The sequence below is a fragment of the Meleagris gallopavo genome, chromosome 10, assembly GCF_905368555.1.
Source record: "Meleagris gallopavo chromosome 10, MGAL_WU_HG_1.1, whole genome shotgun sequence".
NCBI lineage: Eukaryota > Metazoa > Chordata > Aves > Galliformes > Phasianidae > Meleagris > Meleagris gallopavo.
In genome coordinates, this window is record NC_139413.1 from 26328571 (window position 1) to 26344694 (window position 16124).

Sequence of the window (16124 nt, forward strand, 5' to 3'; positions counted from 1 at the left end):
CCCCTTCCCCTTCACTTCAGTAGATTATGTGAGACTCATTACTTTTTATAACTCTGAACAAAAAATCATAATCGTACTGGTTCTTACTAATATTATGCAATGACATAATGCCATTTGGGGAGGTGTCGCACAAAGAGGCTGACTTTTACTGGCTTCTGATGGCAGGGCTCTCCACTTTACATTCTGTTTTATGTAAGCCTCCTCAGAATTTATTGTCCACTGAGGATTTCTCAAGTTGCTTAATTATAAAAGGAAGAAGACAGCACAGTGGCTTAGCGAACCGACATAAAAGTCAGCTGAAAGGTGTCACTGCAGAGAAGGGTGGTGGAAGGAGATACGGCAAGAAGCAGCTGTAGGAGTGAGTTTGAGGGGTTGAGCTTTCCCTGCGTGCTGCTGAGGGACGCTGTATGGCATCCACCTCACTCTGATGACTTGTGGGTGAGCTGGGTGAGCTCCAGCTGGGGCAGGCATGGAGCTGGGGCAGGCATGCTCATGGGGCATGGGCACTTCTGAAGGACATCCTGCAAGGGACCTACCTGAATGCAGGAGGATGTTTTCTCTGACCCGGAAATAAGCTTTGCACAGCAGCTTCAGCTTCCAAGAAGTTGAAACAAACCAAAACAAGGAATGGAGACACTGGTGAAAAACAAAACAAAACAAAACAGTGGCAGTCACTTCCCAGTTAGCAGCTGCACAGAATTCACTGAGAATAGTGATAACAATGCTGAGTAAGGATAATTAAAATACATGCATGTGCTGCAGGAATGATTATTTAAAGATGTTATTTTGGTCTCTTTTACACTGCTTGGTGCTTGGCCCATGAACGTGTCCAAAAGAGGCAGATCTGGCTGGAAAAACCAAATGCTGTTCAGTATTTTCCCTGCTACATTTTCACATCTCAGAGAAAACTGTGGAAGTGAGGGATCTGTACCTAAGGTTCTGTAGTTTGTGTGACCATCGCCTGCTCAGCATGACACCATGGGTCTCACTTCTCTTGGCAGCCATACAGGGCTCGTGCTTTCATATGGATGAAGCATTTCTGAGCAACTTCTCCAATTTATTAAGCATGAACAGGCTCATCTTAGCATCAAGCAGACAGAATTTTTAAAAAACATTTCAACAAATATGCTACTGTGGGACTGGAACAGAAAAATTTGCCTCTTGCAAGCATGGGAATTTTCTCTTATGAAGTCCTTTGGCTTTACAGCTCGGTGCAGAAGAACACATTCCCTGCAACATGGCCAAGAGGGAACTGGTGAAAGTAGCACCTTTCAGCCTCTCAACAAAAGGGCTTCATTTGTTCCGTGAACTAAGAAAGGCATGAACAGCATTTGAGAGATGAAGCTTGCCTCTGATGGATTAGAAAATCATGGTATGGCTTGGGTTAGAAGGGACCTCAAAGGGATCATTCAGTTCCATCCCTCCTGCTGTGGGCTGGGTTGCCAAGCACTAGATCAGGCAGTAGGTCAGGTGCCCAGGGCCCTAAAAACCTCCAGGGATGGGGCATCTACAACCTCTCTACGTGGTCTGTGCCAGCACCTCAAAAAAAAATAACATGGAAATTACGTAAGGTGAAACAAGCGGTGTCTCCGTGGGGTTGCTCCAGTAGGATGGAGCGACCCTACAACTAAAGCCATTTGAGGTAGGGAAACTGCAAGAAATGGAGGAAAGTAAAGAAAGATACGATAGGCAAGGAAAACAACAACAAAGGGAGCAGGCTGAGAAGGGTAAAAAAATATAGCTGTGGGCACAACTCTTGCTAGGAGGGCAGGAGGAGGCTGGCAGTGTTTCCTCAAGCCCAGAGGGGCTGGAAGCCCTATGGAAACGCTGCTAGGAGCAGGGACACGTGCCCATTTTGCAGCTTCTCCTTGTTTACTGCTTCTATGAAATTTTTCACAATGCACACGTAGCACTCTGGGAATGAAGCCAAAGCCCTTTCAAAGGGGTGAGCTTTGATGCCCCTGCACCAAGAGCTCTAGACGGAGCCAACCTGTGCTGAGTTTTCTGCTTTCCCCTGCAGCAGGGAGCCTAGCAAAGGGCCCCAGCAATCCAGGCAGATGTCTTACTGCACGCATGCACTGATTTATGCCTCAAAATGAAAGCTTGCATCAACCTTCACAACTGGAGTCCACCAGGTCTTTTGTGACCAAACAGCTTTCCTGCGCTCTATGGAGATTCAGACCCTGCTAGAGTCAGATCTGGAGACATTTTCTGTTTCAAAAGAGGAAAAAAATAGAGAAAAATAACACAAAGAGTTTGAATTTATCACAGTACTTCTGCCAGTTTCTAGAAGGAAGAAATTCATGTGGGGAGTAAAGATGGCTTTCATTTCAAAAAAGTACACAATAAAAAGAATAATAATAGCCACAGCAACAACCAACAACCATTAAAAATATAAACGCGACATTGCAGCTAATTGGGTCTAAATTTAACATTGATCTGAGTGGAATATTTTTGTATTTCACACAAGTTTGAGAAGTTTGCTTTCTCTTTGAGACAAAAGTTTAATTTTTCAAATCCCCAAAGTTTTTGTGGGATGAGAACTTATTTTTAGCTCTGCAAAGTATTTCTGGGTGTCGAGGAGACACTGCTACCATCACCATGCAGAGAGGGCACTGAAGTACTGGTCTCACTGATGCTTTTCCCCCTATGGCTTGTGGAAATCTTTTAAAGAGTCTACAAAGGGCAAGCAGCAAAATCAATATTTTAAGTATTGTGGGTTTTTTTTTGTTTGTTTGTTTTTGTTTTTTAGGCCGTGTCTGACATTACTGAGGAGACTCAGAAGCTCCACCAGCTTTTATTTTATTTTTTTTAACTTGTGAATTCTTAAGAGGAGAGACCTTAATTAGGCCAAAATGAGTGTTACAGCCATGAAATGAGTGAAATCACATCTCCCACATCCTGGCCTCACAGCAGGACCCCAGGCCAAGAGCTCTGGCTCTCTTGGAAGGAATGTGAGCATTAACACTGCTTTCAATGGACTTTGGACCTTAAATATTAAAAAAAAAAAAAAAGCACAACATATTCTTTCCAACATGATTCACTGCTAAAAGTAGATTACGGGAAATGGAGAAAGAATACAGAAGGAAACAGGAGAAGGTCCTAGAGTGTAAAATAAAGAGCAGCCCTGGCCTCACTGAAGACAACCAGACAAGCAATCCTACACCCAGAGATAGCAAAACAGCTATTTGTGCACAGATAGCTTTTGCTGGGTGGTACTGAGGGGCTCCTTGCAGTCCTGCACTATGTGGCAGCATGTGTAGCCTTGCTACCAGCCAGTTTTTGGAGAAAACAGATGAGAAGAAAGCACAGTCTCTGCACTGGGAGCAGGCTTGGAGATGCTGCTGGGGAGATGGGTTGCTTTCATGTATTTCATTTTTTCTTCCTAAGTCTTTATGCCCTGAATGTCACTTAGATAGCTAACCTGGAAAGATGAGGGATTTCATCGTTGACTGGCATGATGTAGATGTAAAGCGTCCCTTGGACTGTGCGCTTGCCATCTGTCAGCTGTGCAGTAAGACTATCCTCTAGGCTTTCTGTGTCATCATGCATGTATGGCAGCATCCGTCCTAAGGGAAAGAGGGGGAGATCAAAACAAAAACCCTGGGTCCTCTAAAAACTCAGGACTCAGTGATCATATTATTTATGAAAAAGGCACCCTGGCTCTACCTGGAATTTCAGATGTTAGTCCTGATCTCTAAGCACTATGGATCTGGTGTCCTGGAAAGCCCAACTTTCTTCCACTGAAATAAACCCTTGTTGCTGCTGCAGTGCTGATGCTCAGCATTACAGCAGGACCTGTGTGATCCCACACAACTCACAGCCAACACTGTCACCCAGACTGATTGCTGAAGGACCCTCAGGAGAAGGTTTTGGTATTTTTCTTCCATGGCAGACTAGCTGGCAGCTCAGGTCCCTCCCCAGGGGTAAAAGCTGCCCTTTGAGCCACGGGAGCAAAGTGACGAGGAAATGTGGGATCAGGTTGTTTGTAGGAGGGGCTTAACTGGAAGTGGGAAAGTCATCGTCCTGAATACATGCAGGTAAACATATCTAGAGTTTGCTGAACCTTCACTGCTTGAACACTGGGAGGAAGTGTTCTGAAGTTTAACTGCAAAAGAATTAAAGGAAAAAAATATTACTAGAAATAATTGGCTTCATCCAATAAAGGTTATTCTGGACAAATAGCAAAAGATATGGAAAAAAACAATCTTTACTACTTTCTTTTCTCCAAAGATTTTTAAGAGGTCTTATAAAGGCAGCACACCCCTTATGTTTCCCCAAAGAGCACATTGCCAATTGCAGGTAGTGTCACCTTCTGAACCCACCAGGAATCCACCAGCTCCAGCCCAGTCCTTCCAGCCCCATCGACTGTTATCTGCTATACATGAGAAGATGTAACATCATATTTGCAGTAAGAGGGAAAGTTTTCTCCTAATAAATCAGTAGCAGTGAGGTACTTTCTATGTGATTCTGATTTTGCTAAATTGAGAAATCACATCTTGGTCTCACTATAGCAGTGAGCAGAGTGTGCCCGAGGTGCAGGATGTTGGGATTTGGGGATGTTAGGATTATGGAATGTCATCCTCTGACAGCCCTGCTCACAGCTGACCTGTGTCACCACCAGCCTGGACACAAGTGGGCTTCCATCAACCAGCAGCAAGACACACCAGCCCCCACAGATAGATATTTTTTTGTTTCTTCCACAAAATAAGTATTTATGGAAAATGCATTTACATAACTAAAAAGATCCATTCAGCTGTTGAGTCTTTGTTAGGGAGAGGAAATCGCAGTAATTAACAACAAAACCTTCCAGAGGTTTCTTACACCTGCTTTCTATCTTGCTTCCAGCAGCTCATACAGGCTGAGCACTGAGCAGCTGTGCTGTGTGCAGGACCTGACCATCAGTGCTGAGCAACCCCAGGGCACATCCAGAGCATCCTGCAGCATCACAACCGAAACAAATAGGGGGTAGGGGGCCCTCCTCACATCTGCATCCCACAGCCTGCATGCAGCCCCAGCCCCCAAAACCCTCACCTTCTTCAGAGGTCTTGCAGAGCTCAGCCTGCAGAACCGACTGGCTGGAATTTTTTTTTTTTTTTTCCATTTCAGCACTGGCTTTTCAAATTTACAAAACACATCCTTTGCATTAACGCCAGCCGTTCACTTCTCAGCTCAAACCCAAACCGTTTGGGGGCTGTTGGGGTGCCAAATCGCCCCCAGCCTGCAGCCGCTTCCTCTCCCTGCTCCCGCACCACTTCACATGTGTGCTGCCCAGATGCCAAGCTGTGGAAGGAATTTTTTTTCTTTTTCTTCTTCTTCTTTTTTTTTTTTTTCCTTTTTTCTTTTTTTTTTTTTTTTCTTTCCCTGCTGCATCTGGCTGCTGCACAAGGTCTGCAGGCAGCGGTGCTGGCAGCTGGCACACGCCTTGGGTGGCTCCCGGGCTCCAGCCTCGCCGTGCTTCTGCTTCCGAGATGGGGCACGAGGGCAGCCAAGTTCCCCTGGCAGCTCTTGGGGTGAAAAAGCACGAAAAAGAAAGGAAAAGAAAGAAAAAGAAGAAAGAAAAAAAAAAAAAGAAATGAAAAAGGAAAGGAAGATGAAAAAATAAAAGGGAGGTGGTGGTGGTGGTGGTGGTTTTGGTGAAAAGGGGCTGTTGGCACTTTGGCTTGGGCACAAACCATCGCACGTGTGCCGGGCCTCACGTCCCTCTCGGGAGGCAGCCGGCCACTGTTGGCGTGGGGCTGGGGAAGCTGCCGAGGCCGGGGCTCGCTGCAGTGAGCCGTGGCTCCCAGCAGAGGCCATCCGCAGCCCGCACAAGCGGCCGCCCGCAGCCCCGCGGAGCCCCCGGCGCCGAACTCCCGGCCTCGTCCGGCGGGCAGCGGGGCCGCGGCTGCGCCGAGCTTCTCGCCGCGTGCTGGCGGCCCCGCCGTGCTGTACGAGAGAAAAGCAAAGAATAAAGGTGCTGAAGGAAAGCCCGAGTCCCCTCCATCGGACCTTGCTTGAGCTCAGCAGAGAAAAGCTGTGAACGTTTTGGTGCTCAGCACTTTGTGCTACCATCTCTCCTGGGCCAGCATTGCTCTTCATTTCAGAGAGGCTGAGGATGGAGGAGCTCAGCGGGACCACGAGGTCTGCAGCACAGGGCTGTTACCTACGGGTTGCCTTTCCTTGCCTGCCGTGAGGAAACATGCACAGGTTGAGATTTCTGGGAAGTTTAAACTAGAACTGTCCCATGCAGAGCCATGGGATGCAGGAGGCATTTGGGCAAAAATATTTCCCAGCAGATCTTCTCTGCCTTTCTCATAAAAATGTTAAAGCTTACATGGAAGTGAACACTTCCCTTCTTGTTTTTGGAGGCCAAAAAAGGGACTTACCCTATAAACAAACTTCAGACAGGCAGAGTTGAAGAATGGCTCCTGCTGCTGCCCTCGCTGTGTCCACTGCTCCTGGATTTGCTTTCCCTTCTTTCACCCACAGACTGCTCTGTATCATCATTATCGAAACCTTCATTCGCAATATATGGTTTTTTCCTACTCACAGCATATGCTCACTGGAAAAAAAAAGAAAAAGAATACTGCGTGTAGCCCCATTGCAGGATCTTTTTTTGCACTTCAATCTAGTCTATAATGTACGATAGAGCGCCAACGCTTTCCTTGACATATAGCTTGTTCACTTGAATGTCACGGGAAAGCAAACAAACGCATCTGAACAACGCAGATAGCTGGTTATATGGCTAATCTGGCACGTTGCTTTGGTTTCGTAAATAAATTAGTTCAATCTCTTGAACGGGAAGAGAAACATGAAGCAGTGATCTCAATACAACTGCTGTCCTTCGTTACCAAGAGGGCCTTGCTCAATTAGAAACACCATTTGTTTTGATTACAGATTATCTGTGAGTAGAACCAAACCCTACCCAAACCAAACCAAACCCTAACGCCTTGCCGGAGCAAGGACTCATATATAAAGGACCACATTTGGAGGCAGTTTCTGACCAAAACATCAAACAGTGATGTGAGGGGCTGAGGGCTGGATGGAGCGCAGGGCACAGACCAACACAACACCAATTCCTGTTAGTTTGGGGCTGCCAGCTCACCCTGATGGCATACCAGGCACCAGCACACGTTCTGCCTGGGAATAAAGTGCAGGGTTTTCTTTCTTCTCTTTTTCCTTCCTTCTGGGTTGATATAGCTCATTAAAGATTTAAAAGATTTAAAATTTCAATTAAAGAATCACTTTGGAGAAAAACAAACAAACAAACAACCCAACAAAAGTTAATATCCATCCTTACAACAGGAGGTGGGTTCAAGCAGCCATGCTCTTCACACACATCAGAATGAGTTCAAACATGAGCAGAAATAGCTAGAAGGGCACCTGAGGTGTGTGATACATTAAAAAAATATGTGAAGAAAAAGAAAAAAAGTTTGAAATTATTATTTTAAAAGAAAGCATTTCAGCTGTTATTTGGAATCACATAAAAATTGTGCCCTTCATATAATAGCCAGGCAAGATGGCAAAATTTAGATCCTACAGAAACACTTCTGCCTTTGAATTTCCTGTTAGCCAGACAACAGCAGCAGATTTTTGGTCACCTCTCAGCCTATTTGCTCTGTTGCAGAGGAGTAAGCTGGTGATCAGCTTGGTCTTTGAAAACTCAGTTCCAATGTAATTCCCTGAGCCACTTCACACAGTTCTGGACTCTCTCCTCAACCTTCTTTTTCTGGAAATGGGGAGGATGACACTTCCCTTCCTGCACACTGAATGGAAGAATGAAATGAAGATGGCAGTGCAGAGGGAATGGGATCCCAAGGGCTGTTCAAGTAAATTGAGGCAGCTCCATGAGCAGGCTGCGTGGTCCAACTCTTTGGCCTGAAATCACAAAATTAAACAACTCTACGTATGGGCAGATGAAAACTCTGGAGCGGTTTGGTTGCACTGGGTTGGTAGGAAGGCAAAGTGTTCATTTCCCATTTCCAAAGAGGTCATTTCCCTGCTCATAAAGTTCCTACTTATGGAACCTATTTTCTTAGGGGATTGCCTACCATGAATGGTGCTAAAATTGCATGTTCAGCAGGAAGGAAAGCCATGCCTCCAACAGCTTGGGAGAACTGAAGGAAGAGAAATTGTCTCACCTTGAACATCAAGCAAAACAAAGAGAGTTCTCGTAGTGGTGGAAAAATTCATTGTCAAAGACTGATCCAAGCAGCAGCAAGGTGGGTGGACTTGTTAGGAGGACTTTGAAGCACTGTCACCTGTTAGCTTGGAAATCAGATCCCTGCATAGACGTGAAGGACAGAATTTCTCTGATTAACATTTATTTGACTGAGACATTTCTTTGAGTAAAACATCCAATCCCAAAATGAAAGCTTTCTTAAAAAAATAAATAAAAAAATAAAAAAATTCAACAGACCAGCAAACCAGTGCATACTGCATCTGTTACACCCCATACTTAGCAATTCTTGCAGATAAAAATGTGCTTTATTTGTCCCAGTTCATATGGTCTATTTCAAGAGATACGATGCCCGTGCTCATATTTTTCAAGATTTCAAGCAATTTATTTGGAATTTATCCTAAAGTAGCCAGATTCTGCACTCAGCATTCAAGGTACTGAGAACACGATCCCACAGCACTGAACTCGGCACATTTTATGTCTCTAGCATCAGCAGGAGCAGGAATTAATCTCATACAAATTGGGGAAGAGCTGTTCTGGCCTTCTAGAAGAGGAACTTCATGGGCATTTCAAGTGCAACACGACTATAAGGAGGCAGAGGTTACATGCGCTCCTTGCAAATTAAATGTGTTTGAAGATCCAGACACAGCAGGTTGGGCAGATATCTCCCCATGAGATTCACAGAGTACCTGGTGGAATTTCAAAAAGCAACTCGTCAGAGTTTTCTGATGTGAGCAGTTGCAATAAGGCACCAGTCTGACCAATGGAAGTCAGGGTGCCCTGCCAGCACACTCTTCAGCTACAGCACAAGTCCTGCTTGACTTGCCAGGTGATTCAAAGAGACAAAGAACAGATCGTGCTGTTCATAACTGAAGACCGCATTCAGTCCTCAGAATAATTCTTTAAATAAAAGTGGTATGGGTGGACAGAAGAGAAAAAAATACTCAGATCTCTCTTAGATCTTGCAGTATGGCAGCAGTAGCTGGGTGCTTGAGTGCTCTCTCCACATACACAGAGCAGATACTCTGGCTTGGTGCTTGCAGATTTATCTGGTGTTTCATCCTGAGTTGTTGTACTGCAAGTCCCAGTGGTTTCCTCCCAGCCTTGCTGAAGCAGGAGAGATCTATCCAGGAAAGGGAAACCCAACCATCTATTTTGTGCAACAAACTGGCTACAAAAACAGCTTAAAATCTGGCCATAAGGCAATAAACATTTGCAATTGTCCATGACTAAGCTATAGGCTTTATATATGAAAAGAACCTGCCAAACCATTTCAGACAAAGGAAAGAGGGAGCTGGGAGTTCCTGGCTCCTGGCCCTGCTCTTGGTCCTCTACCCCAGTCCCATTTGTCCTTGTGACAAATACAAATAAACTGTTACAGAAATAACAGCAGGCTTAGAAGTTGTCAGAGACGGTCCCTGTGCACCCTCAGGATGCTGTGGCAATGTCAGACACATATTTTCAGTAACTCTTATGCCAGTGCCCTTCGTCACCGCAAAGCACTCCAGCATTCTCCCAGCCCTTCAGTGCTGGCATTTCAAAGGACACAGCTTGTTCAGGATCAAATACACAGCAGTTGTTGCCCTTTCTATTTAGGCCTTAAGCCCTGAATCAACAGTAAGAATCCTGGACATGGGAAAATACAGCGCTGACAAACATGTAATTTAATTAAATAGATTGACATTGTTTAAGCAACAGCCCTTCCCTCTGATCCATCTCTCTCAGAACTCTTTGTCTTAATATTATGGTCTACTTGAAACACTTGAGCTCATGAATGGATTAAAGAGAGTCTCATTTGTTTTATTTATTATTTTTACTGCTGTGCTTGTCTTTTTACAAACGGGAGGCACAGCCCTCATTTAGAATTCACTGGAACATGCACATTCTTTCCTCCTCCTCTGCCCGGAGAGGGGGGAAAAACAATAACAAAAAGATCACGACCGCTTCAAAAGTACAAAAACTCTGGGGTAATTTGTCATCAGCGTTTACAGATTAACAAAAACAGCTTAAGAACGCAATCACTTCCAAACCTAGATAGGATACACACTTGCTGTGACAGTAAATCTGGGGATTCTTTAAAAAGAGCAAGTATTTCACCCAGTTGCTTTTTGTTCAAAATCTTGAGAAAGAGTCAACGTTGTGTATTTACCTTCTGGTATTCTCATTAAGTTCAGCCTTTGATTGTAAAGCATAGGTCCTTGCACTCCCCCTAAGGTTGATCTCAGCGTTGTAATATCTGACTGTGTTTGTTGTGTACCCCTTGAAATGCATCAATGATGCATTATATCAGTAAGGACTCAAGCTCCCATTTATCTTCAAATAGTTCACAATCCGCTGCAGCATATTCTCAGTTGCAATTTTTGCTTTTAAGTTTGGCCACCATGTGTGTAGCATTAATTTCTCTGTTCACATGTAATTCATTCAGGGACTTACACCAGCTGAGAACCACATATGGAGGCCCAGATTTACAGTGCTTTTATTTTGTGCCATGGAAGCCTACAAGAAACAATTTTCTATTTGAATATTGAGTGTTTACAGAGGTCTTGTTGTTCACTAGAGACAGCGGATTATGAAATCATATTCTGCAAGAATCCCATCCAAAAAAACCTGACTGCAACTTTTATTAACTCCTCTTTGTTCCAGTGCTCACGGGGTTCTTATGGGGCAATTGAACTTCACTATTCCTCTCTCAGGGTTTGTAGTTTATTATTACTATTTACTACTTCAAAAAAAGAAAAAAAGAAAAAGAAAAATGTCCATCCTCAGCCTGCTCCTGTTCTGCTTGCTATTACATCAGCTTTGAGTAAGGAAGACATGGCAGCAGAGACAGAGATGAGGACTGGGACCACGGTCTGAAGCAGACCAACATGTGCTCTGAAGCCTGCCATAGCTTTGCACGTACTTATAGCTTGGTTCAGAAGATACACATGGGGATCTGTTTTGTTGAGAAACAGTCAAGAAATTATCTGTGGTGAGGGCATTCACACCATGTAACTTACTAGTGTCCCCAGCACAGGTACCTGTATCAGGAAAATAATGTTTGGGGTTCAGAATACACTTCTATGTCATTGCATTTGAGTGAGCTCCAAATGCAGATCTCTATCAGACCCTTCTGTGGCATTCATTCAGTCTCGTTTTGAGAAAATAATGACACATACTGAGTGACTAATGTCCCACATAATTAATCCTAACTTATTATTCTAATACTTATCTATTGAGATTTCAGCGGGAATGGAGCATTTTGATACAAAGCAAGAATTTCTGAACTTAAACCTAATGCTGACAGTAATCCTCGTAGCGATGCTTCAGGTTGAAACCTACCTGTGTCAGAAGCCTGGAGGAGACATCACACACCCACGGCTGTTCGGGAGAGGAGCTGGGGTGGAGATTAACCACCACAGATTCTCGGTCTCAATGGCTGCTGGAGGTAGCAGAGCTGAGTGGACATGGGATCTGGTCCCATGGAGTCTTGACAGCCTCCCTGGTGAAGGATGGGAAGTGTGAATTGACTCTAATTAGGGATCGCCCATGTGGCCTCCGATGTGTTAGTTTAAATCAAACATTAGTAACTGTCAATTTCTTCTTTCACCCAAGACCCAAATCCTGTAAACACGAGGACCGTAACAAATCCCTGAAGCAGGCTTTAGCGCACATGTATGGAAAACATACTAAACTATAAATACTGTATACCATATGGCATCAAGATTATCTAATTTCACTTCATAACTGGTGATAAAATGACCAATCAACTGACGTGCAGAACGAAATGCCAAGCCAACGATTCAGCTAGCCTTCAGACGGCTCTGAGGTCTCATCATATCCCATTGCACCCTAAAAATAAGCACACACCTATTTCACTGGCACTAAGAGCAAGGACATTGTGGGAATCTGGGCAGCGGGTCTGTCAGCAAAGCCAAAATTTGTCCTCTTTTCTCTGCAGGTATGTTAAAGGTGAGGAAGCTTGATCAGGACACCAACAGTAGCAGAGGGAACATTCTGAACTACATTTATTTACTAATATGAAAAGGTATTTTGGGGGAAGGTGCTACTCATTTCTCAGATTTTTTGCATCATTCATACACCAGAGGTACATCACTATGGCTCCTAAGCTCTATTGTGATACAAACAACAGAAGAACCCCACTGTGTTACCATTATATCTTCATCCATTTTTTTCCTCAGCGATAAAACTAATTTAATATTTGCACAAACCACAGCTCTAGTGTTCTGCTTCCCTTAATTACAGAAGGATCCTACTCCAGCAGTGAGGTGTCAGCCCTCAGAAATAAAACATCAGCACTTTGAAGACCAGGATCAAAGTTATCGTTCTGAGTTTAACAGGATTTCATCATTTGATGAATTCCTGGTGAAAAAGAGGAACCATCAAGGAACTGCTGAATGTTGTGTTGTCTCTAATGGAAATCACAACGTTGTCTGCAGTGGTGCTTGAACATTCGTGCCTAGGGAGAACATGGGTGATATAATCTGCTTGCAGATACTGGAAGTCAAATCTTGGAGTAATGCAAAAGATTTAAATGACAGAGTTTTAAATTGGGAATAAATAAGCATCAGCTTATTACAAAGTTAAACGCCAATGTCATCAGCTCTGATTCTGTGGGGGCTTAGCCCCAGAAGCAGCGAGATTGATCAGTCTACAGATCCATTTCTCAGGAGAGTGCTGGAAAATGGCTTTGTTGGCTCGTTTAAAATTAGCTTGGGTACACAGTTATGAATATACTGTGCAGAAAATTGTGCACTGAATGATAAACAAATAGGTTGCTATGATTTGATGCTATTTTAATAGCTGGTGATTAACCAAATGAATGCCATGTGGCTGGGTCTGATTTGCCAAATGGTTCCTCTCTCCTACTATCCACTCTGCTGTAAAGTAGTGCCCCATACAGCCATGTGTACTTTCACCATATTAAACTCTGATAAAATTTTAGAGGAATAGTAGCATACTGCAGGGTAGATACTCACATGTATCAATCCCAGCATTTATCTTCTCATAGCTAGCTGAGAGAAAGTCATATTGTGTAAAGATTTTGTCTTTGAGGTTCTGGGGGTTAAGTGCCTTCAGGACTCCTCCATCAGAAACACTCCAGTATTTCAAATGAATGCATGCATAAGATCCCCCATCCACCACAAACATACCTACTGAAGAAGAAACCAAGTTAATGTGAGACTAGCTGTTCTGAACAAAGTGCTGCCTTGCCTCAGTTATCAAGAACTGATCATCTGATGAAGCCAAGACCACACCATACTCTAAAAACAGCTTGATTTTCAATGCTGTGATAATCAGCTTGAGGATTGCTGAGATTTGGTGATAGAAAAATTTGAAATGGAGAGCCTGCAGAAAACAATGCACTATTAAAGTTAAACCAGAAGCAGAAAAAGAATTGGAGCCCTTCTTGCCCACTTTGAAGTGGATTCATTTGGCGTGTGGCACCAGTCCTCTTCAGTCTGGGTCCTTTTCCAGACATCCCCATGTGAGCTACAGAGGTTGTAGCCTCAGATGTTCATCTTTGCTCCCAATAGTAGGCTAACCCAAGGTGATGAGTATGAGTGCCTTCAGGCCAGGCAGGCAAGACAGTTTATCAGAGATGCTGCTGCCCACCCCAGGGACATGGCTTCTGCACTTCAGTAATGGCCTTTAAAGCAAAGCTTGTGCTGCCTTGTATCACTGTGTCAGAGAGATGTGTAGGATAAAGACAAAGGGATATAGATAGGGGATAGGACAAGGGGAAATGGTTTCAAAGTAAAAGAATAGAGATTTAGATGGGATCTAAGGAAGATCTTTCCTTATTTGGATAAGGAAGAATTTTTTTTACAGTAAGGGTGGTAAGGTGCTGGAACAGGCTGCCCGGAGAGGTGGTGGAGGCCCTGTCCTTGAAGACACCCAAGGTCAGGCTGAACAGGGCTCTGAGCACATGATGGAGCTGGGAGTGTCCCTGTTCGTTGCAGAGGACTAGATGACTCTTAAGGGTCCCTTCCAACTCAAAAGAGTCTGTGATTAATAAGTCCACTTTGGCTTTTTACGTCCAAGTCTTGTTCTATATACACAAGTTGGAATTTTGCCTTTTTTATTTTTTATTTTTTAGCATGGGTTGTTTTTATGAGAGAACACTCTAGTTGGCACCTTGGCACTGCCAGCAGTATGTCTCAGGTGTATAGAGCCAGTGCCTCAATGTGTCCCCTCGGGGTGCATTAATTAGCATGACTGCACTGGCTCATGTTGCTGCCCAGTTCCAGCTAGTGCCAGAGGTCAAACTGTCCCCTGACTGTCACCCATTTGAGCTCTGAATAGCTCTTCATGTGGACAATGCAAGTTAGCATTCCTCTTTGAGGGGAGTGATGCCAAACGAACCTCTTGCTTCTTTGCTGAGCATCTTCCTCACTCTCTGCTCACTCTGCAGAACATCTCCTATGGATTTGACCTCAGAAGCAGCAAAGAGGTGGGATGGTGCAGAAAAGGCTGGAGAAAGAAGAGGAAAATAAGACGAAAAACAGGCATGAACAAAAAACTGTGGTGTCAGTACACACAGCTTAAAAAGGCTAAGTGAATGCCCTGACCCAACAAGATGTGAGGGTGTGCTGAAAGAGGGACAAAGCCTCCCATTGCTTTTACATCACGATTTTCAAGTAGTCACCTATTCTGTACTATGCCTGAACAAAAAGGATAAAGAAAATACTAACATTTCACATAAAAATCTCACTTCCTCGAGAAAATGGGTTAAAAAGGAAAAAATGGCTGAAAGAGTTTATTAACTCTGTAATTTAATGACTCTCACTCAGAATTCTCTAAGTCCTTTACAAATAATTCAGACCCAATACCAGTGCATACCTCAGCATGAATGTTGCTCTGCGTAGGCAGTGGACGTCTTGTATACTTAAAAAGAAAAAGTGCAGCTTAAAGTGCTTTGCTGAATTGCATAAAAGAGCAGATTAATTTTTGTCCCCATTCTGGGAATGATGAAATGGGGACATGGAAGGTTTTAATGTCAGTGTTATCAGAAGACTCCACGGATGGTGGTTTCTTCCACCTTTTAGGACTGACAGTCAGAAGCACTGGGCAGCACCACTTTCTTCTGCTCTTGTCACCAGACAATGCTTCCTTCTTCCCCAGACAATCACAATTCCTGCGTTATTTGCATTTCATTTCTCCGTTACATGAGATAGCCGTGTTGTGTTGCTGCACAAAGAGGGGCTTTGTTTCCCAACCAAAGGCAGGCAAATAACTGGCTATTGAAATTTATAAGGAATGGAACAATGTGACAAAATGCCATGTTGCTGGAATGCTTCTGCTCAAGAGCATGCCTGCACAGATGGAGCTGAGCCTTGTCACCAGTGACCTTGCTCGCTCTTCCGCACCAGTTGCATTTTCCAAGTTCCTTACTCCTGCTGCAGCTCTGGACCTTCCATTCTCAGTGGTATTGCAACCCGCCAGCATGCAGCTCTGAACAGGAACCTCATGAGGCAATCCTTTAAAAAGAAAAAAAAAATAAAAACAAAACAAAATTAAAACGACATCACATTGATGTTGCAAAGCAAGCTATCTCTATGTTGGTGTAGCACGATCTCCTGCCCTCCAGTGCCTGCCCATTTCAGATGTCCTCATCATCCCAGACAGAAGCTCCCGTGCTAGCAAACCACCATAGCTAGTCAGTCAGCCCTATCCAGCAACACAACCTGAGCCACTCAGCAATTGCATTTTCCATGCAATCTGTAAGAAGTTGGGATTAGATACCTGTTTCATCATTTTTCAGTCATTACTGACTCTACAATAAACATGCATCCTTCTCCTTCTCTGGAGATATTCAAGTCTCGCCTGGACGCCTACCTGTGTGACCTGGTGTAGGGAACCTGCTTTGGCAGGGGGGTTGGTCTCGATGATCTCTGGAGGTCCCTTCCAACCCCTACTACAATTCTGTGATTCTGTGATCCAAATGACAAACCAGGCCATA

At 44.1% G+C, this 16124-nt stretch overlaps 1 protein-coding gene across 16 annotated transcripts in view; it reads right to left on the reverse strand.

Annotated features, from left to right (window-relative positions):
* The window catches only part of LOC104912426 (uncharacterized), a 131280-nt gene that overhangs the window by 71821 nt on the left and 43335 nt on the right, over positions 1-16124 (reverse strand). For all 16 annotated transcript variants that reach the window (XR_014885141.1, XR_014885139.1, XR_014885136.1 and 13 more), the window contains 11 exons: positions 15005-15642; positions 14528-14635; positions 13141-13317; positions 11483-11642; positions 8124-8266; positions 6369-6544; positions 5992-6166; positions 3670-4108; positions 3425-3569; positions 1991-2211; positions 537-636 (listed from right to left, as the gene is read on the reverse strand). The gene's annotated coding sequence lies outside the window, so the exon portion shown is untranslated. The remainder of the gene's footprint in view (positions 1-536; positions 637-1990; positions 2212-3424; positions 3570-3669; positions 4109-5991; positions 6167-6368; positions 6545-8123; positions 8267-11482; positions 11643-13140; positions 13318-14527; positions 14636-15004; positions 15643-16124) is intronic.